The sequence below is a fragment of the Epinephelus fuscoguttatus genome, linkage group LG1, assembly GCF_011397635.1.
Source record: "Epinephelus fuscoguttatus linkage group LG1, E.fuscoguttatus.final_Chr_v1".
Classification (NCBI taxonomy): domain Eukaryota; kingdom Metazoa; phylum Chordata; class Actinopteri; order Perciformes; family Serranidae; genus Epinephelus; species Epinephelus fuscoguttatus.
Genome location: NC_064752.1, coordinates 17,511,571 through 17,536,810, shown reverse-complemented (window position 1 = coordinate 17,536,810; position 25,240 = coordinate 17,511,571). Strand labels below are relative to the sequence as shown.

At 41.1% G+C, this 25,240-nt stretch overlaps 1 protein-coding gene across 1 annotated transcript in view; it reads left to right on the top strand.

Moving 5' to 3' along the window:
• Positions 1 to 25,240, top strand: part of LOC125897378 (cadherin-22-like) — a 395,305-nt gene that overhangs the window by 154,624 nt on the left and 215,441 nt on the right. Inside the window, exon 3 of the mRNA XM_049590690.1 lies at positions 22,427 to 22,495. The gene's annotated coding sequence lies outside the window, so the exon portion shown is untranslated. The remainder of the gene's footprint in view (positions 1 to 22,426; positions 22,496 to 25,240) is intronic.

The window sequence follows — 25,240 nt, the reverse complement described above, 5'->3', positions numbered from 1 at the left end:
GCTGATGTGTACAGAAATCCATCAGAGAAGCAGGACCTCTGGGTGAGGACCGTGACCTTTATTGACCCCGTGTTTGGGAAAATTGCTTTTCCGCTGGTTACAGTAGAGATAAAAATTGGTCGGTGTGAATCAGCGGAGCAAATTGAAGGCAGAGTTCAGGAGTTTTCTGAGAACGTCTTAATCTTGTATTTATTTCTGTTCTCAAAACAATTTAATGAGTGTAATGAAGATGTTGTTTGGGATGTTTTCCTCTCTGTACATATTGTTTTTATGAAGTAAAAATATCTAAATTCATGCTGGCCTTTGAATTTAGTGGTGATTTTAAACATTAATATGAGGGCTCTCTGGATTTCTGCCATGCTGGGACAAATATATGTATCACTGGTTGCCTCAGAGTGTGCTGGTTGTGGTCTTTTCCCATAATATCTTCTTCTTTTTTTTTTATAAAACCCATCCGAACTACAGCTGCAGGCATTGTAGTTTTTGTTACAAGACTCTATTAAAAAAATAAGACCAGCTGATTGGCAGATAAGCCCGGACACACACACATTCTCTTAACTGGCTGGTTATGCAGAACATGATATATGATGTATTCTCTGTGGGGAAAAGAAAAACCAGAATACATTTGCCTTCTTACTGTCCATTACAGACACGTATCTGCTTTGTATCCTGGACTCATTTATTCAGCTGGTGGTCGAACCAGGGTGTACATTACAAGGGCCATGTAGCAGTAACCCAGATGGCAGAATGGGCTGATTGTGATTTATGTACCAAAAGTGAATGCATTACTGTGAGCTTGTGGAGTCGGTGCCAATTCTAGGCAGGCATTTTCACACATTTCCACCACACACACACAAATGCACACAAACATACATATATCCAGAGAAAATCATACACAGAAATAGAAGCTTACTTACATGCAGAACTTTGTTAATACGGACATGTGTGCTTACAGTAAGTTCTCACTCTCTTTCTCTCTGTCTCAGACACACACACACGCACACAGACACACACACACTCACACTCACTCACAGCCCTCCTGAAAAATCGTTTAGATGAAGCAGTCCACCGTTGTGAGGCATTGATTACCGTTTACCAAGCTGGAGCATAAATGTAGTGTGTAAAGGAGAGATGGCTCGGATAGACAGACGTAGGGAGGAAGGGAGCAAGACAATAGGAGGGAGAGTGGGAAAGAAAAAGAGAAAAGGAGAGAAGGAGGGAGCAGCTGATAGATGATAGTGCTGTGGCTGTAAAGATGACAGATACAGGGGTAAACCAGGGGATATTTATGGCCAGCAGAGAGCAGACCGATTAGGCCAACTAATTGATCTGGACCTGTGGTTAGATGCCTGGTTCATTCTCTGCCAGTTTAGTGCACACACACACTCTCACTCTCTCACACTCTCTGTAACGCGCACACACATCTCTGCAGTCACACTCCTGACTGCTCACACCTGCTGTCTTGTCGCTGGTCAGGGACGGTCAGCCCTTAGTCACTTCATTACCCCCTCCGGGCAAGGACTGCATCAACCGTATTAACTCTTGAGCTCTGTGATGGAATCGCTAGGTAGGAGGAGATAGAGAGCTGAGGGCTGTGGACAGGCTCCATGCTTGATTTTCCAGCCCTGTTTGCACCTAATTTCAAGGAGAGGGTTACAGGCAACACTTTGATCCAACAATTTTAGAGGACTGTGGGTTTGCTGAGGAAGCTCAGCTAGTTTTTTTGATGCTTTTGCCTGTGATGAAACAGGCTACTAACACAGGTTTTTTTTTTTTTGCCATTGTTGCAGCAGTGTTGGACGCTACATCGCTGTGGGACTGTGTTGGGGCGAGCTAGCAAGAACTGTGTCCTGGGGTTTACTGTGCTGCTGAAATTATCATGACCATTGTGTTTTATCTTTTTTCAAGGTATAAAGAATAGTCAGACATTTTTGGATATAATCATATGTTTGCTTTCTTGCCGGGAGAGGATTGATGTCACTCTCTAGCTACAGTCAGCAGGCATGAAGCTTATCTTAGCCTAGCATAAAGATTGGTAGCAGGGGAAAATCATTTGTTTGATCTGTACAAAACCAGACGTAAAAAATGCTAAGTTGTTTTTAGATGGGTAGTCACACACTGGAATTTATATCGTGTTAACAGGGAAGTCTAAAGGTGCTGTGGTAGACCAAGTCACAGTGACGTTGCACTAACAACAACCAGCACTTCTGGGGAGACAGCTGATGGCAACTGATCTGAATTGTGAAGATATGGCAGTTTGGAAAACTTGTTATTTTCAGCTGTAGCTGTAACGTTTACAGATATATAGTCAAACATGATGTCCCGATCTAGTTGACGTTTCTATGCTTATTTTATGTACTGTGTTGCATTGCTAGCATCTTTAATTAAAGAAATTTACCAGCACAGAAGCAAACAATGCCCTACTGTGGATGAGGGTGCAGCAAAATGTATTATAGCCACCTAAAAAAGTCCCATCTGGGGCATCTGTGGCTTAGTAGATAGAGCAGTTGCCCCATGTACAAGGCTGTTGCTGCAGCGGCCCGGGTTCGAGTCCAACCTGTGGCCCTTTGCTGCATGTCATCCCCTCTCTCTCCCCCTTTATCACTTGGCTGTCCATCCATTAAAAGCAAAATGCCCCAAAACATTCTTTCATTCATGCATTCATCTTCTAACCGCTTCATCCTCTTGAGGGTCGCGGGGGGGCTGGAGCCTATCCCAGTTGACATCAGGCGAGAGGCAGGGTACACCCTGGACAGGTCGCCAGACTATCACAGGGCTGACACATAGAGACAAACAACCATTCACGCTCCCATTCACACCTACGGACAATTTAGAGTTATCAATTAACCTGCATGTCTTTGGACTGTGGGAGGAAGCCGGAGTACCCGGAGAGAACCCACGCTGACACGGGGAGAACATGCAAACTCCGCACAGAAGGGCTCCCACACCCGGGATCAAACCGGCAACCCTCTTGCTGTGAGGCGACAGTGCTAACCACCACACCACCGTGCCGCGCCCAAAAACATATCTTTGGAAAAAAAAAAAAAAAAAAAAAAAGTCCCACCTAAAAATTCAATATCAGTGTAAGTATATGCCAGTGGTTCCCGACTGTTGGGTCCTGGTCCAAAAGTGGGTCGCAGGTCCCTTTTGAATGGACCGCAAGTGATTCATGAACTTGTTAAGTTTGTGTAAAACGCACTTTATTTTGAAGTCCAGTGAATTTCCGGCATAGAGGTTTTATTTTGAAGTGTCGTTTCCTGCTGTAGAGTGAGTGATTAACAGACAGCTACTTGACAGAGACAGCAAACTAGCTCGACAACATGGCCAAACGCCAGTATGAGGCTGAATATATTCAACTGTCTGGACCATGAACTAATAACTAGGGAGAAGTCTGGATCCCATGCCTGGACCGGCTGGGAACCACTGGAATATTATCTGCAACATTTAGAATATTTTCCTAGCTTTTTTTTTTTTTTTTTTTTAAATAATAGCCAATCGAGGAGAACACCAGCAACTCCAGTGTTCTGCGAAGTAAAATTACAGAAGCTAAAATTAGCTTCTCTTTCCCCCTGCTTCCAGTCTGTATTCTAAGCTAAGCTAACTGCCTGCTGGCTCTGGCTTCATACTTTTTCAGACAACAGTGTTATGTTAATGTTTTCATCTCAGCCACATAAATGGTACAAATTCTGTCTTTTTTGAGCCCATTCAGACAATTCAAACATAACCACATCAACACTAAATGCCCACCATATTTTTCATGCTCAGGTGCTTTATCTAATGGGTGTTTTGATGGCTTTATATTTACACTCAAAAGTAGCTCAAGGATGGTATTTCCAAACCAGAGAAACTGTGAGGGCCTTGAGCTGGTTAGATTCACATTTTAAAAGGTTACAAGAAGCATAATACTGCCATTCCCAACCCAACCAACCCAACAAAGAAGTAAGCAACAAGAGGAGAAAATGGACACTAACAAGATTCAGACAGCTGCTGAGTCCATCTGTCCTCATGATGCAGTGAAATCTGTTGATATGAGATCGGTCTCTTGAGCCATTTGAAGCCAGAGGAACTCTACTGAATGGAGAGTCCAAACAAAATCTGAATACATGCTTTTAAATGTGCGGTGAATGAAATCAGTCAAAGAACTTTTGGGCAGTGGATTGAAATAGGGACATTTAGGCTAATGCAACTGCTGAGATACAGAGAAAAGTATCACAACTGAAAGCCGTTAAATTCATTCTTAGCATAGTGGTTATATAAGTGATTGAACATCAGAGTAAAAATAAGTGAAATTTTATGGTGTTTTAAAGGTGCTATATGTGTGATGTCTAATAAATAACTAACAGCAGGACAAACATGCAAAATTCAATCACATAACTGAAACTCGGAGAGCCTGTCAAAATAAAACTGCTATCTTATAATCTTCACATGGCCTGTAGTTTACGTTAAAGCTTGCTTAGCGTAGCTTAGCTTAGTTTAGCAAGACCATAGCATCAACAAAACAGATGTTGACACCATCTGGAATGTTTGTCCGTACATTTTGTGTTGTCATTAATCGCACCACATACGTTTCATTAAATAGCCACTTTGAGATGTTACTTAGTCTAAAAGAAACGTTACGAGTTTAGCACCAAACAAAATGCTGTCTCCAGTGGTTGAAAGCCACTCCGATGTTTACTCCTGTTTTGCTTGTTTTTATAATCACTCTTGTCTTTGCCGCTGAACGTGGTTTCTTGCCGGGAGCGGGTGGATGGGATGGTGATAAAAGATGCTTGCCAAGAGCTTCGGCCATCTTGTTTTTGCTGTAAAATGTTATTAGGATGAGAATGTATTAGCATGAACGTGGCCTTTGTGTTTACGGTGTCACTATCATCTTTTAAAGTACTGTGAAAGTACCTTTGCAATATTGACTTCCTTTCCATTTTCAAATCCCGTCTGAAAACACACCTTTTCAAGCTGGCATAGTCGGCCTGATTTAATGGTGACACACATATTGAGACTTGAACTGATGATGATTTTAAACCTTATATTTATATTACAATTTTTTTTGTCCAGTCATTTTGTTAATCTTGATTGTATATTATGGAATAGATTGATTTTAAGATCTATGGGAACATTGCTGTTCGTCTTGAAAGGCGTCCTTGAGTGCTTTGAAACACGCATATAAATAAATAAATACATTATTATTATTATCATATTATCAAGTAGTATTACAAGACAGGACGGGCCAGGGTCAGCCGCTTAGCATGCTCATTTCAGTAGATATCTCTGCAGCACAACACATAGATATCATAACATCAAAACTGTTACTTTTTAATATTCTGTTGATAATTAGTTCATAACAGCTGCGACAGCGAGATTGGTAGTGTTTACACCTTGTTAGTCTGTGTGTGTGTGTGTGTGTGTGTGTGTGTGTGTGTGTGTGTGTCATCAGGGCAAAACGTGGTCTTGGAGTCACCTATTGTAGTGGGAACTACCACAGAAGCCGTTTGGAGCTGACATGTCTCTCTGTGGACAAATTTTGCAGTAGCATCCAAATTGTGCAAGATACAGTCACAAAATTTGACATGTGTGCAGTTAAGATAAAATTGAAGGTTGAGTTCGAAGATTGGTGTTGTCTGAGTGAGGGAGCTGGAGAAGGAAGATAGAAAGTGCCCTCGTTCTTCCCTGCGTTCTGAAACAATTAATGAACAATCCATTTACAAAGTCATGATGAATAGCCTCAAGGCTGAAGGAAAAATAAGTGCAATTTCAACAATATGTCTGTTTTTTTTCGGCAAACCCACCCTCAGACTGTGGCTTTGGTGCTGATGCTCATTTGTTAGCAATAAGGTAGCTAGCTTTCACAGCTGCAGTGCTGATCTCTCAACCAGACTTGTGTTTCCTCAAACCTGCCAACGATTAATTGATCCTCTCTGTTCTTAGTAGTCCTTGCAAGTTGTTGTATTTGTCGCGGCGCTGAGTTTGATAGTGGTGTTGAATATAATATTCCTTGAGCACTGAAAGGTGCTGTGAGCACACCAAGCACACTGGCTTCCCATTTAGCTCTGTGAAGAAATAGGAGCTGTGTCATTTGGACAAATAGGAATAGCAGTATATTTAATTGATAAATTGGTCTCTACAATTGTTACACTTAGCAAAGTCACTGATTGGGCCAGATTGGACCCTTTGGCGTGCCAGCTCTGGCCCACGGGCCATATGTTTGACACCCCTGGTTTAAAGTATTGGGGTTGCAGCATTTTTTTGCCGTTTTTTACACATTGTACCTTTTAAAATCATGATTTTGTGATAATTTTTTGTTTCACTTATCCTGTAATTCAGGAGCCCACTACCTTGTACAAAGCTGGGAATAATAGGATCTGCTTTGGCATACAACAATAAGCCGTTCTGATTGCAGCGTGAACGTATTGCACTTGATGTACAGTACTCTGCTGCTGGTTGAAGTAAGGCATTTCATGTTCACTCTCCTTGTGTGCTGTTGTTTGTTCCTGTGTCTTTCTACCTAATGTGCACGATTTCCTGGAGGCAGGATTCCATCTCCGGTGATGGGTTCCAGGTAGTCAATCTGCCTTCTGTAGCTGGTCTGCCGGTCTAGGTTTGTGCCTCTTTGCACTGGAGTGGGAAGAACAACTGCTTTGTAAACAGGCAGTTCTTCACCTGGATGTCACGGTTCACAAAGACTCTTCCTCGGAGTCTGGCATAACCCCACTGGCAGAGCTTATGCGGTGGTGTATTTCTGCATCAGTGTCGGCTTTGGAGGGATGAAGGCTGCCAAGGTAGGGAAAGTCATCCACATTTTTGAGGCTGAAATATTTGATGTGCATTGAGTCACACAAACGCAGTGTTTCGCCGCACACATACGCCCTCGTGCACACGTGCACGCATTTGCGCACAGACACGAGGGGATTTTTTTGTATGCAAGAGATTAAAATGAACAAAGGATTAGAGGTGATGTGAAGAAGAATAAGTTATTATCATATTGTTTTGTTTGCTCCTCTCAGATTTATGCATGCAACCCAGTGTGAGAGGAGGCTTTGGGGTCATTTTAATAAGTAAACAGTCTACACTCAATAGTAGTTAATTTTATCCTCGGCTTGGCCAGTGACTAATGCCAGTAAATATGAGTTTCATTCTGTTTGACAGGGGAAGCTCATGTTTTTTCAGCTCTTGTCTCATATCCGATTATCTACTGGCAGTATAAGGTGACATTTTTGCAGACTGAAGATGCTCATTGACAATGAGTGTCCCTGAAATGAGATTTATGATGGGCTGTCAGTTTCAAAGACCTACAGAGTGACTCAGGTACAGCCATAATAGAAAATACTGCTCCCTCTCTGCCTCTGTAGTCTAGTTGGCCTGCAAACCAGACCATGAAACACCTCATTAAAATAAGCCTATTTAATGACTTAATTTGGTTCAGTAAGTTTAAAGCTGAATTGTTTTCAGAAAATAAAGTGACAGAGATGAATGCCAGATCTTTAACCTCTGTGACTGAAAACACAATGGTGTTTTTTGAGTAGGGGAGACCGGGGATGGTTGGAACATTTTTGACATTTCTATTTGTATCTCGGAGCTCTTTTCATGGGCTGTTTTTGGGATTGCTGAAGCCTGAAATGCCCGATTTCACAGCAGCTTTTCACATGTTGCAAAATTTACAGGCATTTTTTTGCAATTAATTTGTGGGGGAAAGTGAAAATTACAGAAACAGTTGTGATGCTGTCACGGAGTCAGAGCCTATTATTATGAGCATTCAGTGTTTCCCACAGAATTAGAATCAGTTTGTGATGGTAGAGTGGGCGGGGCATCAACATCTGATCAAAAATGATCAGCTGTTGATGCAGTTTGATGCAGAGCTAAAGGACCGTCTGTGGTAAACGTTCCCTACTTGCTTAGCACAAGCACACAGCATCTCATCCCTACTCAGCATGTTTTGCGGAAAGCATGGCTCTGGCCGAAGCCCCACGGCAGTGGCTAACATCCAACACCGAGCTGTGAATTTTATACCGAGATTTCGCTCAAGCCTACACACACCTGTGACTCTGTCGTCACACCTGTTAATAACTGTTGAGTAATGTTAGCTGTGTGATGCTAACAGTTAGCCCTGTCTGTGTGTGTTTGTTTGTGTGTGTGTGTGTGTGTGTGTGTGACTCTGTCTCATGTACAGAATTCTAGTCCTACTGCAGTCGTCTCAAGACAATGGGCTGAGCGAATCAATACGCTGCACACAGCTCTACAATGACACAAGATTTTACCCATTTTAAATAGTCAAATTTTGTGGTAAAGTTGCGATGATGGACAAGATAACAAGGTTCACAGGTACAATTCACAGGTGTTGGCTGAATTTACATTAATTGATGCGATCAAATGTTGTCACATCCTGGCAGAATTGTCTTTTAAGCCAGTGCATTCAAAATGTGACACAAACTACATACATGGGTCTGCTATTAAATAGTGTAGCTGTTATCTCGGTAACAAAAAACAGACTCAGACACAAGGAGTGATATGTTACAATTCAACCCCATATTCCAGGTCATATTATCAAAAAAGAACTATAACAAAAAGTTAAGACTTTGAAAGTTTTTGTATTCAACACATAAATTACTCTTTCACATAATTGGTGTGTGTGGGTGGGTGTTTGTGTTTGTCTATACTGCACTGGTGTGTGTGCGTGCCTGAGCCAGTTATATTAATTAAATAAATACTTGCATGAAAGATATCTACATAAACACATAAACTCATTAAACTTAAATCACATTTATTAACATTGAGGCAGGCAAGGCTATTTAAAAAAAAAAATATATATATAAAGAGAAAAAATGTACTTTCTTACCTCCTGATTAGTTTTTTTTCCTTTTGAACTTGACTGTCGGCCACAGAACGCTAATTCCTCACATTAGGAATAGGGACGAAACTAGGTGCGGAGTGAATCAAGTGATTTGTAGCTTGTTCCTGGTTGGAGAAATTGAAAGTGTTCGGGTGCTTTCAGACCTAGAGTTGTCTTGCTTTGGTCTGAATCAGGGACTAATTTTGTCACAAAGTTGTATAATAGCCTAGAGTTGGTTCGTGTTCTCACAGCAGCAGATAATTGCCTCGCGTGAGAAAGCTGCTCTTGATTGGTCAGAATTCCCATGCGGGAAAAATCCAGGAAGTAAACAAAACGTTGAAGAGTACACTTGCAAGATAAATGTGACACTTTCTAATGTCACAATGGAGGGACAACTACACAGGTTGATTTTAGCGCTGCTCATCATGGACTATATTGCTGTCATTGTTCATTTTAGTCAAACCATACAGTTTGAAAACGAGGCGCGACTCCAACTAGAAAACAATGTTTTGATGCATTGGATGTGTTGAATGTGCATATTAAGGCAGTACAGGAGGAGGTGCACATTAATAATCCTCCAGGACTGTAACATGCTCATGTTTAACCCAAACAATGTGTCATGTGACTGCAGCTGGTTCAGATCGAGGTCAGAACATGTTCTCACCACAAACGAACTGTACCAGAGTTCGCTTGTAACCGGACTGAGACCGCCTCTTCAAGAAGGTCTCCGCCAGGTTGTTTTGGTGCACACCTGAGTACAATTGCTGTGTTCACACCTGCCCAAACGGACCACACTTAGGGGGCAAATGAACTTGGGTTTGGTTGAGCCAAACCAAACAGGGCAGGTGTGAAAGCACCCCTGGTCTCCCCTAGTGAGTTCAACTGAGTATTTTCTGTAGTTTTGAAACAGTGTTTGTATCCCAACACCTCCCATCTAAGCAGTTGTTTTAAATTCATCCAGTATCCACTAAAGTGCAGCATTGTGGCTCAGTAGTTAAAACTGGCGCTCAGAGCAAAAGGAATCCACACGTCTGGGTCTCCTCCAGCTGTTATCCGCCATAGTTCAAAATCATGCATGTTAGTTTGATTAGAGACTACAGAACAGCCATAGATGTGAGTGTGAGCGTGAGTGAGTGTCTGTCTGTGTCAGTCCATCTGTGAACTGGCAACTTGTCAAGGGTATTTTCCAGCCTTTTGTACAATCTATGCTGGGACAGGCTCCAGCACCTTGTGACCCAGAGTAGGCATAAAAGGATAAGACAATGGATGAATGAGCAAACATCAATACAGAATTTGTATATTTGTCAAAATTACTCTCCAAAGCTTTTTCATTCAGTGTTGGGTAACGCAGCCTAGCAACAGACAGTTGTCTCCTGCCAGTGGCTAATACAGGCTTTGGCTACTTTGCTTTGTCTTTGTCTTCCTCTATGGCTTTCTCACTTCCTCTTGCTCCTTCTCACTCTCATCTCACTCTGGCAGGACTTTAATCTTGTGGCTGATGAATAGTTCTGGTATAATGATGTGTAACGTTGAACTGATTGCTGTAACAGTAATATTTTCTCTGTCTGAGGGTACAGTATCTGATACGGGACAATTAAAAATGAACGAGTAAACACGCGGGGATTTATAGTAGTCGTAATGCTGATGTTAGGTGAAACAGGAATCACTGTATAGCAATGGCTGATTTATATAAATGCCCTAATATTGCAAACATGTCGATTGCTTTGAGCCTGCAGTTGTAGCTCTTTTCTCCTTTCTGCTTTGCAGCTTTAAGAATGGGGGATGATGAATAGGATTGATAATAGTATGATAAGTATTTGCATAATGTAGAACTTATAGAGTTATAATATTATACTAACTCACCGCGCTGTTATAATCTATAACAGTTACATTGTCTGGACTGACAGAGAACAGTAGGTGTGGGGTAAGTGGCAGCTAAGAAATGTGCCTGTAGTCTGCGTGGATATCACTTCCTCTGGGCAATGTAATAACTCTTATTACAGCCCTTTTAAGGACTCCTCGGGAGTGGAACTAAGTTGTTTTCCGATGTGATGCTGTTGGCACCTTGCAGAGGCATAATGGAGAAGACACCCTTAAATAATTGTGTTTAAAGTGATACTGAGCCGTTGGAGCGCATCTGTGTCAGGCATGAGAAAATGAGCCCCTTGTGAAGTGCGATGTGATGCAAAAATTACAAGTTTGATTGTACGGTGGAATTATCCTCCGTGGGGAAGGGGGTGGATGATTGAATAGTTTAGGTGCGAGTGCATGGCGTGGCTTTTTGAAATAGTCCTCAATGCTCCTCCATCTTGCGGCCACCCACTGGCACAGATACACAAACACCAAAAAGGATCACATTTTTCTGAAGTTTTTATGTGTTTGCTGAATTATGCATCGAGAACACACTCTCGGGGATAGTTGCAACGTCTTACTAACAGTATTAACTTTTGCTGGGCAAAGCATGCTTACACACACTCAAAAAAACAACAACCCAGACACACACACTGACATGCTCACGGATAAGTGCAGGAGCATGCACGCACACACACACACACACACACACAGATACATCTTACACATTAAGAGAAATACAGCAAGCCTTAGTGCTGAGATGTTCAAAGTTTCTTCCCTTGTGAAAACATTTTGGGTAATAATTTGGAAACTTTAGCATACATCGGCCAACCAGTTTGAACTCCAAACTAACTTTCCTTCAAATAAATCCTATTTTCTGCCTTTAGAAGACATAAATATGCAAGAAAAAATCTCAGTGGTCATCAATATGACCCTAAATTTAAAAAAAAAAAAACAAGTGATCTTTCATGTCCCCTTTACTCTGCGTCAGCCCTTCAGGCTTATCTCTGTGATGATACCAGCACGCACCGGGGTCAGTCTGCTTGAGTTATCACCCCGCATCACAGATTATGGTCAGAAATCCATCAATTGAGCTGTCTACGCCGGACAACAAAGCCTCCAGCTCAACATCCCAGACAAATCACTGATAATGGTGAGTTATAACTCATTTTTTCCCCCTTTCAATAGGAAAAGCATAATCTCCACAATACCTCATAATGGAACAGAATTCAATAATATCCCCCAGACATGTCCCCGAGAGGGTGTGGGGGGGGAAAAAGCTGTATTGTTAAAAAGTCGTGAAACTTTGACATAATCCTCATGGCTCTCTTGGAAGCAGACAAAGAGAAACTTGTACAATATTCAAATATTACTTATTCAGTGGTATCTCAGTGCTCTAATTGTGCTGTGAACGTTTGGTGTCTGGAGTGACTGTGTGAAAATCAATGCTACATGAGCGAGCTGAAGTGTCACCAAAATTAAATGAAATTAATGGAAATGGATGTGTAATGTGGGACATTTTGACGGTTATGCATCCAGGTGACTGTAACTGGATATGTTGTGGACACTAGTGGGCTTTAAGATGAAATAGTTGGCTCCTACATTTGGAAATTGTGTCCATAGATACCTGTTGTATAACAACAGTACGCACATTATAAAATGGCTTTTTCTTTTGTGTGCTGTCTGCTATCTGTCCGTCTCCGTATTCTTTGTCTCTCTCTGTTCTTTTCTTGTGCACTCAGCCTCTTTCTCCTCTATGACTTGCTTCATATCCCCCCCCTCTGTCTATATCTGTGGTTCGCAGTGGCTCTGTGGTTAGAAATGTTATATCAACACCTGTTTGATCGCGCTTCTTTCTGTGTGGAGTTTACATGTTCTCTCCGTGTGTGCGTGGGCTTCCTCCCAGTGCTTCCCACAGACCAAGGACATCCAGGTAGACAAAGGGAAACTGTGAAGTTTCTCAGTAGGCCTTCATCTGGCAGCCCAGTGCATGCTGGGATAGGCTCCAGTATAACCCTTTTAGAAGATGGATGGATGGAGGATGTTTGTGCCTCTTTCTCTTGATTCTTTTGGTCTCTCGCAACAGCCTGCAACATTTCCAACTGCCTGAGCTCTGCTCCTGGACCATCATTTGTCTGCTTAATGACCACTGAGGTGCCATGTTGAGTCATAGTGATGACATATTAAGGTTTATTCCACTGTCCAATTTAAGCCCTGGTGAAAGAGCATGGCCCATAATTTGCTCTTCCATTTAACCAATGCAGGTTTTCCTCCTGCTCAACTGAAAATGTAAAGGTCTTACCGGCTTTGTGTGTGCACTTAAGGCCATGCTCTTTGGAGGAAGTTAATAAGCCCTTCACAAATAGAAAAGACACTTTAAAACAATGTTAGCTTTTCAAGATCAGAAATGTAGATGTTTAAGTATAGCAACCATATCCAGTAAATCTTTTCCAAAAGTATTAACTTCCTGTTGTTTTAAAGTAGCTTTTTTCCCAAAATATGATTCAGTGATTCATCAGAACATCATTTTATGTCTCATTTTACATGTCACACATGCTTACAATGTCATTGGTTAATATTAGCCAAATGTATACAGTTAAAAACATCGGAACAAATTCTGAAAGGTTTAATCTATTAGTAGTTACTGTGGAAAGAGCTGGCACTGATGTGAAAGCTTTTTTTATAATGACAATCTGGCTTTAAGATGCTAATTCTGAACTTTTAAAGCATTTTTATTGTCACCATTTAATCAAATGGGGTCACATGTGTCATGCTGTAAGTTATTATTGTCGTCAATCATGCTGCCAAATGTTCTTTATCATCTACCACGGTAAAGACCTAAAAAAAAATGCACAACTATTCTCTTCATCATGCGCATTATTATCACACAGGAAATTGCAGGAACATGGGAGCAGATAATAAATTAGCACTTCAGAAAAGGTAGTCTGGTGTTCATGTTCAGAAAAATGGCACAGAATCACCTTATATTATATATATACGATCCTTATTGCGTGAACTAATTTCACAGAAGTCTATAGTGCTCTGTGTAAGTGGTCTACAGTAAGTTTGTGAAAATCTGAATCACAATAAGCAACATGTTGCTCGTCCAATTAAACAGATTTTCTGCTCTTTTTTCTACTGATAGTATCACAAATGCTATGCTGGATGAAACGGGTCCTTAGGCTGTACTGTACACATGAATACCTGAGTTGATCTTGAATGTTTTTAACCAAGCAGAAAAGAAGGAAGGAAAACAATGTGTACAGTGCCGGACCTAGCATATTCGGTACCCTAGGCAAGCTTCCACTGGTGCCACCCCCCCTACAAAAATGTATTTATGTTTATTATTCATTAATTCACTCATTCATTTTCTGTAGCAGCCTATCTTGTTAAGGGTTGCAGCTGACATTGGGCTGACCTATCCCAGCTGACACTGGGCAAGAGGCAGGGTACACCCTGGACAGGTCGCCAGACTATCACAGGGCTGACACATAGAGACAAACAACCATTCACACTCACATTCACATCTATGGGCAATTTAACCTGACCAGCACGTCTTTGGACTTTGGGAGGAAGCAGGAGAATCCGGAGTAAACCATGAACATGCAAAATTCATTCAGAAGGGTCCCAGATGGCTGGTGGGTTTGAACCCAGAACCCTCTTGCTGTGAGGCGACAGTGCTAACCACTGCACCGCCGTACTACCCCAATTTTCCATTGTTTATTATAATAATAATTATTAATAATGAGCAACTAAGCTAACGAACAATACTGATAATTAGCAAACAGTAAGAGAATAGATATGTGCAAATTTGTGCTCTGGATGGATTTTGCCTTTTTATTGTCATACTCTCATCGGACAAATTTCGGCTTCCATTCAGGTACAATGTAAAGGAAATATTGAATCAAAAAAAAAGTCTCTCTCGACCTGTCCGTCTCTGGGGAGGAAATTGCAGCAACAATCTTATCTAACATTGCACAAAAGCTGGAATTATTTTATCGTCATACCTGATTTTTTATCACTGAAGTGAAAAACTGTTAGTTGCCTCATTAATTAAATGACGCAGACTATGCTTGTGACGCATGGTATTGTGGACTTTCCCAAAAGCTCAAGAAAAGGTAGCGCAGAATAATGATCAATGCGCAATGTTTCTTCCATGACACGTGTAGGACCTGTAGTAATGATGCATGTTGGCATTTTATCTATTGAAGATCGAGATAAACAACTAAAACTTAACTATATGTTCAATATAATTCACGAAAAGCCTCAGAATATATGAACCATCAAACTGACATGGTTGGGAACCCAATGTAGTTGCAACACAAGAGCAAGCATTATGCCATGCAGTGTTCCTCCTGTTAATGGTACAGTAGCTAGAAGCACTTCTTTCTGTACTGGGATCTCCCTTTGGAACAACCTACCCGTACATATTTAACAAAGCCAAACAAAGGCAGTGTTTAAGTTAGGTCAAGTTGTGGGGATGGTTGATGGTTCACCTTTGGGGAAGGTAACTTGAACCATAGGCTTACATACAGTTACAAGGGGGATGATAGGTCTAAAATGTAATTTGTGAATGTATTGACTGCTTTAGAAATTAGTGTTTTTAGTGATGCTTTTAAGTGCTGGATTTCATGATACTTGTGCTTTTAAAATTCCTTATGAAAATCAAATCAATTCCCTCATCTCAGTGGCAACATAGGCATGAAAAAGGGAGATGGACTGACAGTAAACCAGTAAACACATTTATCCACTGGATAACTGGCCTGTTGATAGAAAAAACAAAGAGGGAAGAGAGGCAATGAAAGAGAAGGAGCAGGGCGTAAGAAAAATGGAGGGGAAGAATTTGTGTTTTTTGTGTGGCTCTGTTAGATTGTTGAATATATTCCTAATCTCCCCATTAGTGCTTTCTTTGGGACTTTTTGCAGTATTAAAAAAAGTATGCTAAGAACCCAATTTTCAGTTGAAAGAACATTTCACATTTTAATGTAGATATAACGCCGGAGAAGTTCAAACACCAACACTGGCTGCTCTGGGGAGTCATACACAGGAGCAATTGCTTTTTTTTTTCCTATCTTGTACCTTGTCTTACCTTCCCTTGTCTCCTTCTTTACAAACGAGCAAATAAGAAAAATAGTAGTATAATTAAGAACAGCCCTGAAGCGAAAGCACAGGGGGAACACATTTAAAATCAGGAGCTATGCTATGATTAACATGATAAAGAATATATTGTGAGTTTTTATCATCATAATAAATGAATAAATCGTGAAGATAGGCAATCAGAGTTGCTATCTTTGCAGGCTGAGTACTCCTGTGCAACTATAAACCTGCTGAAAAATGAAAATGAAACGGCATTGTGAGCCTCAAGGTCATAGTCAACCAAACTGTGCATCAGTATTGCTATTCTTGGAAGCTATAAAAGCAAAACCAGAGCGGAGGAAAAGACAGACAACAATATCAGTATCAGATTGGATCATGTACTGCATGACACCCTCAAGAGTATGTTCCTTCCCAGATTTGCAATCCTACAAAAACCTTAAATCTCTCAGAGGCTCAGCCAACAAAGTTAGTAAGGTTACAAAGCCGATCTGCCAAGACGGTTTGGAAAGTTCCCTCTCCAGTGAGCTGAGGCTCTTTTCACAGAGAAGTGTTGACTAGACTCTAAAACATAGATAAGTTGGGCTTTTAGATGAAGATTCATGGCAGACTGATTTGAAATATCTTTGAACAGTTGCCGTGGTTGTGTCATTTTGAGCAGGAATGTATTCCCTCACTGGGAACCCTGCAGCCTCAGTAGTGCTCCATGTAAAGTACATGCTACTTCATCTGTATTTCTACGAGGTGATTTGAAAACAGCAGTTATCTGAAAAGCTTTAGCGTTAATACGTTGGAGGAGTGTGTTTGTGTCAGATGGCCTCTTGAACTGAATGCTGGTCGGCTGGAAATTAAAGAAGTGAGTGACACAGTCTCACCACAGCGGCGCCTGCAACCGGCAGTTAAATCTTAATTGCAGAACAGCAGTGCGATGTGCAATTTTGTGCACAGCGCATGTATTTATATTGCAACACGAGTGCTCATTTAACAAAATTGTGGGAGACCATGCTCACATCCCAATGAGCAAGTGCATATGCCTCCGACAGCACCAGTGATTATGACTGTACCGGCTTAATTCACTGAACATCCACACGAAATTACAAGCTCCAGTGGGTTATGTGGTGCAAGTGTTTGGGCGTTTTTATGTATTGTTTACACATTGCTGAATTTGCTGTACTCACATTATCTGTCTCAGAGAATTTATGATATGAAGATGTCACATCTGTTTTTAATGGTGCACAGCTGCATGCTCACATATCAGTAATCCGGGGACACGCTGGGATTTGTACTGATGATACATATCTTTGCAAAGATTAAACAACTGTGCGTGCATGTGTCAGTGTGTGTCAGCGTGTGTGTGTGTGTTTGCATGCACACTGGAGTCACTACAGTTCCAGGCCTGTGTCTCCTCTTTGTTTCTGAAGCATAATGGGCTTTGTAAGATAATACCCAAGAGACATAACAATACTTCTGAGCTAGGGGATTGTGAAGCCGTCCCAGTTCGCAGCACCGCTTTGGCTCCGAGCTTCATCTGTGATTGGAAAACCAGCGAAACCTGGATTTACCGGCAAATGATATTAATCGCCGCCGTGGTCCTCTACACTTTATCATCTCGTCTCTTTTCAATCACTAAGCTCTCAGTTTCTAAGCTATTTTCCCTGTACCTCCTAATTCACACTTACAATATCAAAATAGGCTCATGCTCTGCTATGCTTTTATTTATTGGAGGAGAAAAGAGAGACCTTGGCGAGATTAAGTTGTGTATATACAGGGGTTAGAATTTGTTAAGTGTGTGTGTTTGGGGCAGAAAAATAAGCCTAAATTCTTTCTTAAGCAACAACATTTTAGTGTGAAAGGTTAAAACTCATCTCTCACAGAGTTGGTGATTGAAACTAAACTTTCAGCTCTGTCACAGAAAACTCAGCTATTGTCAGACAGTTTACTTACAGCACAGCTACACTCAAAGATAACTGAGCATACACTTTCCCTGAGGCAGTCCAGATTCGATCTGAGTCCAGTCAACAGATGTGAAGTTGGGCAACCGGTGGCCATGGCTTGCTTCGCTGTCATTCAGCCACTATTGAGCGAAGCTTACCGCTAACAGCCACCGCTGTAAGTACCAAATTCCACAAATCCATTTAATACTTCCACCATCCACAGTGAGACACACATGGCTGATTATTTACTGCTGAATTACATCTTAGAATTTGCACCAACAGCTGAAGCTGCTCCAGTGTAAGTGTTTTTGCTGGCTAGCAAAACATCCTGGCGCCGACTATTTACTGGACTTTACCAGCCTGTCGCTCATGTGGCATTTGAGGATAATTGTAGGCACAGTTATACTTGGCTTTCAATGTCCGAGAGTCCACCACTTGCATTTTCTTCACTTCTTGTCTCGTGTCATCAGCGAAAATGAAATATAGATTTCATCTTATGTTTCATTGTCAAGATCTATTTTAAACTCGTCGTCGACTATTTTTCGTCACGGGACAAAGGTCGTTGACGAAAATTGGATTGATATTGTAACCTTGTTTTTATTTATTTATTTATTTTTTTTTATTATCTTTCCCCGAGGCTACAAATATTTTTCTTTGAGCCTTGAAACAGGTGACAGGTGAAAAATGCATCACCCTCCCTCCACTATAAATTAGTTATTAGAATTTTAAAACTTACCCTTGGAAGTTGAAAGTTAAAGGCGAAATCCTAGAGATTAAAAAAAAAATGCACAGTTTTTCTACTCTTGTTGCACAGGCTTGTTAGTTTTTGCAAATGATTTTTTTTTTTTGGCCAAATTTTAAAAGTGACAGAATAATAATGAAATATCACTATTATAAGCTTATGTTTGATTATGTACACAAGCATTCATCACACATTGTGTGCCCAAGGACTGTCAGAAAATTTAAAATCCAGCTGTAATTTCTGTTTTTACAGTTTCTGGCTGTGATAAATGGTGTGTTTTTGGCAAGTTCTAAAGAAAACGTTTTCTTTAAAAATCCTCCATAAAATAAACACAAAATACAACCATTTAAATGTGTTTGCAGCTCTCTAAACCAGAATAAAAAACTCTCTCCCAAGTGCTTAAAAAAAATATTTGCCATGCCTCCCTCTTTCACAAATAAAGAACAGTCCCTAACTTCAGTCATCGCACATGCACCAGCACTATACCATATTGTTCCAGTGAATACTTGGCTAGCCAGCTCATCAACCACATTCACAAAAATACTGTCCTTTTAGTCAGACAGCCTTCACACAGTCCCAAGCTCACAACATGAAATTTCAAGCCCCACATTTTCACACAGCTTCACTCCTGAGCTGTCATGTCAGCAAGCCAACAAGTCTCTCACAGCAGTCAGCCAATAGCTAGACAGCAGTTGGCCGCAGCCATCAACCAGCTGTTAGTGCTGCTGAGTCAAAGATAAATCAAAGAAAGCCGTGCCAACTGGAATAAGAGAGCAGTTTGCTGCTGACTAAGTTCTTCTCTAACCTAATAGTAGCAGGGGTGTAAAAATAAGTGTTTTCCATGTTTATATGGCTGACTAACTAGCTACCATAACATCAGGTGCTAACTGTTAGCAGAGCTCATTTGGGGAATGCTTGTTGTTCCAACCAATATTTACAGTATGCCGAGAGCAGGTATTGTTTGCTTATTGGAAATTAAGTCAGTCTTCAATGTATTCCCAAGTCTTATCATAGATGTTTTTGTCCATACAGCATGTAGTGGTACCCTCAGCTGTTAGCTTCTGTCACTAGCATACTAACATGATGGCAGGATGGTGCAAAGGTATCTGTTTTGAGTTGGGGCCCCACAAAATGTAAAAAGTATAAACGGAAATTTACTGGATTATGGGAAGAAATATGTCTCTGTCAGCAGAGAGTGGGAGTGTTATCAAGCTGTAGAGACACAGTGAGACAATTTATGTCCTTTTTTAACGTGTCTCCACACAGAATGAAACAATTCACATTCTTCTGGCCTGTGGTGCATCCATATTTATTGGTGGAGACATATTTTCATAAAGACAGTTTTACCTTAAACAATATTTATGGGCTACATAATTGTTGAAAATGTTTCTTCAAAGTTTTTTGTTGCAGTCCCAGATGTAAATGTCTCACTCATAATGTTCAGTTTGCCACATGATGAGCCTGGAGCAAAGACAGGCTGATGTAAATACTGAGACTGAATCATTTGCTGTCTTTGTTTACTTATTATTTGCTGCAATGTTTTGTTAGAATCAGACAATGCTGACTCTCTACTTCACAATTACATCACATAAGTTCCATTTTCAGTGGACCAAAAAAACCACTAACATCCACTACAACCTGTCCTCATAAAACGGTTCGTATGATATCCTACAAATCAGTGCCCCACAATAATGATAGGTCCTTAACATAAAGTAATGTAAAGTTACTGTGGTTAGGTTTCTGCAGACTGTGGTTTTGTGACCCATCCAGCCTCCTTACAAGGTCACTCTGGACTGCTTTCTTGTTTATTCCTGTCAGCGTATTGAAGTGATTACAGCCAAAATACATGGATCATGCATGGACTGCTGGTTCACAATTACAAGGGATAAGTAAGAATTTGCGTGCATTCATTCTTTCCATGGACAACCATACAAACAGTTTGTGAGAAGAGCCTGCCCACGAACATCTGGCTTTTGTATTTAATGGAAAAGGTTACAATTGGTATTCACACCAAAACAAATGATTCTGCAGTAGTCACTGGTATTTATCGTCTCCAGCTCAACTTGGTTTCAATCAGCAGTGATAGAAACACAAAACATGGGTGGACGTGCTAATTGTAGTCCCTTTGCCAGTGTGATGCAATGACAGGCCGCCGCGAAATGCTGCTCGTCTGCATCCAAGGAGCACTCAAAACATTGTAGTCTACACCGAATTTGAGAGAGAGACTGAATAAGTAAGAGATATAAGAAAGAAGTAACCACTGTTACATTTTCACTGGCCTCTATGCTGCTTTCTACTGTTTACTTACCTTATTTCTGTCCTGTTGGTGGGTGCTTTCACACCTTTCCTGTTTGGTTAGGTTCAATCAAACTCAAGTTCATTTGCCCCCCAAGTGCGGTTTGTTTGGACAGATATGAAGAGGTGGTCTCAGTCCGGTTACAAACAAACTCTGGTGCGGTTCTTTTGTGGTGAGAACGTGTTCCGACCTCGATCTGAACCAGCTGCAGTCACATGACACATTGTTTGGGTTAAGCATGAGCATGTTACAGTCTTGGAGGATTATTAATGTGCACCTCCTCCTGTACTGCCTTAATATGCACATTCAGCACATCCAATGCATCAAAACATTGTTTTCTAGTTGGAGCCGCGCCTCGTTTTCAAACTGTATGGTTTGACTAAAATGAACAATGACAGCAATATAGTCCACGATGAGCAGCGCTAAAATCAACCTGTGTAGTTGTCCCTCCATTGTGACATTAGAAAGTGTCACATTTATCTTGCAAGTGTACTCTTCTTCAACGTTTTGTTTACTTCCTGGATTTTTCCCACGTGGAAATTCTGACCAATCAAGAGCAGCTTTCTCGCACAACGCATCTTATCTGGTCCGCTTGAAAATGCTGCCGTGAGAACACGAACCAACTCTAGGCAATTATGCAACCAAAGCAAGCGAACTCTAGGTCTGAAAGCACCCTGTGTCAAATGTGACATACCAGAAAAAAACAACATTCTCATCAGTCTGTTGCCTCTTTAGCAGGTTTTCCTGCGTGTAAAAAACCTGCACACACTTGCTCATTTTGGTGGAGTAAGGGTAACAGAGTGAGCCGCAGGCTTGCTAATATTTTATCTGTTTTCAGTAAAGAAAATTACCTCATAAACATTTAATTTCACATTGCTCTTTTGCTATCAGAATCACTCTTCCTTTAATTATTGATGTTATTTATAACTTGCTGGTGCAGGGGAACAACTCGCCATTTATAACAAATAAATGTTAAATTTAACAGTGAAAATCTCCTCAACCAACTAAGAGGTATAAATTATGATTTTGACAGCAGCATGTATCAGGCTGTCCTGGTGATTGCTTTGGTATGGGAAACATTGCACTTCAGGAGACATTGAAATAGATAGCATAATTCTTTTTCTTGTGAGGGATGCACTGTTTATTAGAGATCTATCAAGTGGGATGGGGGTATTGCACTGTAAGTCTACAGTACCTGAGTATTTATTGCTGTCGCTTGATGCCTGTAGAAGGCCTGTAATAGAACTGATAAACGGGGCAATTATGCCCGGAGCTCCTTTAGCTTGTATTGATAAGAACATTTGGCACTAAAACATAAACTGTCTGGCTTTCATTTCTTATGACAGGTGATAGTTTCGTATGCCTCGCAATCTTCCAGCACCTAATTTTACACCTTTTCAGTCACTTTCTCAGCCAGTCAGTTTGCTTACCCAGCCAGTTAGAATATTGAAGAAGCAGGAAGGCATTAGCTCTCCGATCTGCTTTTTCATTTATGTGTATCAAGCTTACTCCGACCAATCAGTCTGCAGTTCATCTATCAGGTATTTAACAATTCAGCCGTACTGCTGTAATATCAATAAGGTGTTTATTAGCAGAACATGGTGTGTGTTGCAGGTAGCTAATCTGTTTTAATTTGTCCACTTTAGCAAAGCAGAGCTAACACATGTCCCTGTTGAATCTCCTCCTAGGGGCCTTAACTCCTTGCTCATCTGATCGTAATTGGACAAAGCACTTGACCATCAAACTGTTTCCCATCTGTAAGTATAGTAATTGAAAGCAGATGGCAAATGGTTTTGACTTCCTCGCCCTGTCTATGTTGTGCTAGCATGGTCATGCCGTGTTGAAGGCTCCTCCTGTAACAGCTTTAAAATTATGGTCATGAAATATGAGATGCTTTTCAATGAAGTGTTGTCTACTGGGCTCTTGGCCTGACAAAAAAACCCAACACTGATTTGAATTAGAAATGTAGCCCACTCTTGAATCGACAGAATTCAGAATTGTATCGGCCATCTGTTCTGACTTACGTAGACTTCAAAGAGCATATTTGTCTGAATTGGTTCTCCAGCGCAAAACTCCAGAGTGAAGCAGCATATTTCTTTTTGCCTATTATCCCCCATACTCTTACATCGTGCTGTTAGTGGTGCGGATGTGATTTGACAGACAGGTTCCAGCTATACGAGTCTTTGCCCTCCTACCTGCATACTTATGGGGGATTATGTGGCATTGCAGGCTTAATATGAAGTCTCAGTAATGGATTCTCAACTGTGTATTTATGTTTGTGTATGTGTGTGCTTGTGAGAATGTTTGATGCAAAAACAATGCAACCCTCTGTGTGTGGGAGTGTGTGTGTGTGTGTGTGTGTGTGTGTGCACCTGGGTCTTTGTGATGCCTGAAAGGTTTTGGTGTCCACAGCGACTGGTTTGTCAGTCTGAATGACAGCTGTGCATGCACCTGTCATAGTCCTTTGAATATGCTCACCATTGCTAGCAAGATAGAGTCCCCGAGTAACTTGGGGTCATTTCTGTTTGTTTGTAGCGATAATAAAGCACTGATGAGAGTTCAGGTAGGCGCTGTGACCTGCTCCTTTGAGAATGTGTGAGACTGTGTGTGTGTGTATGACTGTGCATCATTTTGCCAGTCTTTTGTGCCTCCTACACAAACTTGGTTGTACTGAAGCCCGGCGCTGTGCATATACTAAAGAAGTATGTAACAGATATTGAAATTGAATCTAACCTGTCTGCAAATTAGAAATATAGATTCCTGTTCCTTCAGTTTTGCAGCTGCGAGGAAAAGAGTCATCAGCAGCAGTGTGATGGAGGAACTGTCCCCTGGTTCACTCTGGTTATGTTTCAACATATAAGAGGTGGAGGTGGCAGATGGGGAGAAAAGCGGACTGATGAAAAAGAGAGGAAGGGAGTTAGGGGTGAAATGATAAAGTGGAGTGTACAGTAAATGTCACCTGCAGGCTGCTATAGCTGCAGCGGATTAGTGAAAGACAGTGTCCACCCACCCTATAAACATCCCTCTCCATGATGAGATTGATCATGTTGATTGTGAGGATAATCTGTCGAGTCCGAGTGCAGAATGATGCTGGTGTATGGTGAGTGGTGCATTTATAAGACTGTGTTTCAAGAGTGTCTGGAGCCTTGCATCATTGTTGTAGATTTAGCTCAAAAAGATTATTAATTTGTTTTATTTATATAATTTCACTGGTACACCCAGTTTCATGCCCACACAAGCCAGTCGCCAGAAAAAATGTTTTTATTGTATGTTTCAGAGCTGCCCTGGACTAAAAATTTTCCGAGTCGACCAATAGTCGTCATTTAGGGCCATTCGTTGACTAGTCGCCCACATGTTTACAATATTAATTTAATTATTAAATTAGATATTTTGGGCAGGGCAACAAAATGGTTTGAGTTCAAGGTCACTGTGCTACATTACAGAGAAATACCAAACCGTACTAATGAACTTTCATTAATATAGGCCTATATTTTATCTACAAGTGCACATCACACACTGAGCGAGCCGTCTGTTAATGACGCTGTCGGCAAAGCAGTAATGATTGTGCTAAGTGGCTAATGGGCATGTAGCTACTTCCATGTTTCAGATGATACGTCATGTTTGTAGTCGACCAATGAAGATGAGTTTACATATCACCTTGGGTTCATCCTTCACCTTCTCAAAATGATCCCACACTTTGGATTTCCTGCCCGACATGTTATTAACTAGCCTGTGGAATAACCGCAGGTACCAGCCCTGGAAATTAGGGGCAGTACACATGCTGCTGCTTTAACTGCCTGGAAACAAGAGGTTGGGTGCTGGGAGCTACTCATGTTGCCTTTGCCAGCTTTCAAGAGTCTGGTGGAAGGTTGCATACTTGTTAAGGTTGCTAAGCAACCTTAACAAGTATGGTATAGCCTATTTACCTGAAATCCTGAGTGCAGAGCTGATCTTCTTCCAGACGCTGTTTATAAGTGTGTAGACCTGTCGTCCGTGGGACAGATGTAAAGCTCTGGGTAGCCCTGCACTAACATGATCAACTTTTCCATATTTATCAAACTGAATATTTACAGAAGAAGGGAAAGATATCTGTCAGCTGTGATTGGTTTGTAACGTGACTCCTGTCTGACTGCTGAGCGTGGTCACTTCCTGTGTCTGTCCTTTCAAATTATTAATTCCCACATGGTCCAGTCATATAGGTTTTGATTTATTTTGACAAGGCACAGCTCCTAATAAGGCACAGTTGTTGTTTTTTTCTGCGACTAAGTGACCAGTGAAATCTTGGCGACTAATGACCTTTCTGGTCAACTAACGATTACACTATTAGAGGGCAGCCCTACCACTGACACAATACGTTCGTACATTATTTTGTAGCTGATACGTTGAAATTTTGCATTTCTCAACAATGCTGTGGTGAAGGTGTGGTTAGATTTAGGAACATAAATCACTTAGTTATGGTTAGGAAAAGATTATGCTTTGGCTTAAAACACCCAGGTACAGAT